Below are 3868 nucleotides of genomic sequence, written 5' to 3' on the forward strand. Positions count from 1 at the left end.
TCAGCATCTGGGAATCGGGCTGCACTTTTCACTTGTGATACAGATGTCCTGGTGGTTATGTCAACAAATCACAAATCTATCATCTCTCTTTTATATCCACTCATGCTTATTTACTGTGATTTTAGCTTTAGGCTGGTTGCAGTTCCCAAGAAGTTTACTAAAAGCAGCTTGTACTATGAGCTGACCACTCACCCACTGCTAGCTCAGGCTGGGGCCATTCTGTGATGCCAAGTGTTAAATTTCTGTGCTAGTCAGAACACAGCCCCTGTAGTAGTCCGTTCTCATGCTGCTAATAAAGACATATCTAAGACTGGGTAGCTTATAAAGGAGAGAGGTTTAATTGACTTACAGTAAGAGTGAGTTTGGCTCACTCATGGCTGGGGAGGCATCACAATCATGGCAGAAGGTGAATAAGGAGCAAAGTCACGTCTTACATGCAGCAGGCAAGACAGAACTTGTGTAGGGAAACTCCCCTTTATAAAACCATCAGATCTCGTGAGACTTATTCACTATCATGAGAATAGCATGGGAGAGACCCGCCTCCATGATTCAATTACCTCCCACTGGGTCCCTTCCACCACACATGGGAATTATGGGACTATAGTTCAAGGCGAGATTTGGGTGGGGACAGAGCCGAATCATATCAGCCCCATTTCTGCAGCATTGAAAATCCCATACTTTCTGTTGTCCTGAGTCTCCCATTACCTCCACCAACTTGGGTCTCCTCAAAATGTTCCATCAGCACCATCTATCCAAGAGTGTTACATGCTTCACTATCTTCTTATCAAGGATGTTCCCATGCCCTAGTCACTTCAGGCTTATAGTCATTTTAATTAAATGCTTCCACTCCAGGAATGACTGTACTTACTCCAGTGCTCTCCCAATATTTTATTCTCCTAAAATATCTTTAGTTGATTGGCTTTCACATACTGTCATGCAATAGTTGGGCATGATAAGCTTTTTCTTGAATTCGGTGGTTTGGCGTAATCGTTATCTAAGCACAGGTTTGCTTCTGAAAAGGGAGAAAGAGAGTTGATGCTATGAGATTGAAGGAAGCATCCTTTACCCTACAAGATTTCTCCTAATAGTCTAATGACACTTTCTTTTTTTATTTTATTTATTATTATTATACTTTAAGTTCTAGGGTACATGTGCACATCGTGCAGGTTTGTTACATGTGTACGTAAGTGCCTTGTTGGTGTGCTGCCCCATTAACTCGTCGTTTACATTAGGTATTTCTCCTACCGCTATCCCTCCCCACTCCCCCAACCCCGTGACAGGCCCACTTTCTTAAAGAGCAGTCAATAAGTAGTAGAGGTGGGGATAATCATTTAGTGATTCCCACCATCTTAATCTAAGGGTTCTCTAAAATGGGAATCTGTCAACATTAGAAACGCCTCTATAATAGCCAATCTCAGTGCACTGGAACTTAAACTTTTCCTTCCAAATGTTCAGAATGGCTCCATTGCTTTTAAAGCCAGTATCTTGTGAAGGAGATGTACATAAAGTAAATTCATATCCTACCTTCTCTAGGCAGGTTTCCATTTGAAATATTATCTTCTTGTTGACCCCAGAAAGGTATTCATACCTTTCATTGACTTTTGTTTTGTTTTGTTTTAACCATCATCTTTAAATCTGATGATTAATGTTTTCGTCAAGTTCAAACAATTCCTTCCAATGTAGCTCCATAAGACCATTCGGTACCATGGATTATGGACCCTCTAATCTGTTTAACAACTCTATACAGCTGCTGGAATTGTCTGAGAAATTTGCCATATTGATAGAAATGAAACCTATATGTAGACAGTATCAAGTGGGAAGAAACACTGTATTTTAATAAATGCATGATGATGTTTTGTGAATATTTGCTACTTATGTATGTCAAAAGATTTTTTCGCACACATTTCGAAGAAGCTATGCAGTAAAAGATTACTGCACTTAAGTTGGGTTATCATCAAAGATTAAACCCAAAGCAATTAAAAAGCCATTATATATACCATGTCTGCCCTCATTCATACATCATCAGAATGTTTCATAAGTAGCTAACCACCTCCATGCATTTTCAGGTTCAGAAAAGATTATAATAAACCTATAAGTCTCTTGTGTACATTAAAGCTGCATCCCTTCTCATGACCATAAAATTGAAGTATTATGTTTATAACAGATGCCACCTTAAGTAATTAATTTAAAGAAGTAAGCATATTGACATAATTGAAATGTTGAGCTGAACTATTATTTGCATGACCTGCTGTATTCACTAAAAACTAAAGATTCTGAACACACTAATTTTCACATGCACAGAGTCATAAGTCAGTCATCAGACTTAAGATGCAAACTGTCTATTTGAGTGACAAGCATTTAAACTTTGAGATGAGGGAAATAAAGGAGATCCTATTGACATATATTCAGATATCTTTCATTGTACTGAAATCAGGGTACCAGTTTTTAGGACATTTGCGAAACATCATTCTCTTGGACATTTATTTTACTTTGATAATTCATATCTTTAAAAATATTCCTTATAAGGAGGCCCAAGAGTAACTTACTGCATACATTTTCTGATTTCACTGTAGGTTTATTTAATAAAAATTGCCAATTTCAGAATTCACATAGGAATATAAATAGCATTGTTTGGAGAGAAAACTAGCAAATAAAAGGTCTCCAAACATCAAAGTTAAATTTAAAAATATATATTTTTAATCACTGTTCATACAATTGGCTTCAGAGATAAGAGCCCAGGAAACAGTTGATATGGTAAAGAGCCAAGCAAAATACAGTGAAAGAAAAGTTACCTGGTGGCTACTCAATAGCTCAGTCAAAATCTGGTCCTTAAACTTTGCATGGAGATAGTAGATTTCAAATTTTAGTTTCACAAAATTCCCCTGGTAAGACTCTTTAACATAGACACCATCATTTTTAACAATCACCACTGGGAATATTGGCAATCCACATGTATCATGGACAATATTTTTGAAGACTATTTAGATGAAAGAGAGAGGGAGACAAAATGAAAGAGAAAGAGAGAGGGAGAGAGAGAGGAAGAGGGATTAATAGACAATCATATTTTAACATTTCAATAATACACTGCACTTAGGCCAGGTGTGGTGGCTCACGCCTGTAAACCCAGCACTTTGGGAGGCCAAGGTGGGTGAATCTCTTGAGCTCAGGAGTTCGAGACCAGTCTGGGAAACATGGAGAAACTCTGTCTTTACTAAAAATGCAAAAAAATTAGCCAGGTGTGGTGGCACATGCCTGTGGTCCCAACTACTCAGGAGGCTGAGATGGGAGGATTGCTTGAGCCTTGGAGGTAGAGATTGCAGTGAGCTGTCATCATGCCACTGCACCCCAGCCTGAGTGACAAGAGACAGGCCCTGTCTCAAAAAACAAACAAACAAAACAAAAACACTACAATTAGACTTTAGACAAGTGCTTTTAAAAATGTATTTAAATGAAACTCTGATGGAGAGAAATGATGAACAGTTAACTGTTAATGGTGAGTTTTCTAAAACACAAAAGGCATGATGAATTACATATAATACAGCATGTAAAAGGCATATTATGTATGCAAAAAAGTTTACCAAATTGAATGTTAAATAGAAAAGAGATGAGAATTTTAAAAAAGTGGTTTACTAAAATTGTGAGACCGTATATACTTCAATAAGCAAACACAGTTCAAAAGAAATATTTTGTTAGCATTTCTTGAAAACATTGTCTTCATTTTGTTGGAGTATATGATGATAATTGATCATATTTGGAGGAAGAAGACATTCTTCCTACAATCAACTCATGATTTAACAGAGAGGCACTTCTCAGGGAAACAGCCATATGCTTCATCTAAATAATTTCTTTTTTTTTTTTTTTTTTTAAC

The 3868-nt window shown here is 37.2% G+C and overlaps 1 long non-coding RNA gene across 1 annotated transcript in view; it reads right to left on the bottom strand.

Moving 5' to 3' along the window:
* Nucleotides 1-319: 319 nt before the first annotated feature.
* LOC108523840 (uncharacterized) overlaps nucleotides 320-3868 on the bottom strand; it is a 6896-nt gene continuing 3347 nt past the window's right edge. The window contains exon 2 of the long non-coding RNA XR_001883908.1: nucleotides 320-1012. This is a non-coding gene — a long non-coding RNA (uncharacterized LOC108523840). The remainder of the gene's footprint in view (nucleotides 1013-3868) is intronic.

The sequence above is a fragment of the Rhinopithecus bieti genome, unplaced genomic scaffold (assembly GCF_001698545.2).
Source record: "Rhinopithecus bieti isolate Rb0 unplaced genomic scaffold, ASM169854v2 scaffold_78318, whole genome shotgun sequence".
NCBI lineage: Eukaryota > Metazoa > Chordata > Mammalia > Primates > Cercopithecidae > Rhinopithecus > Rhinopithecus bieti.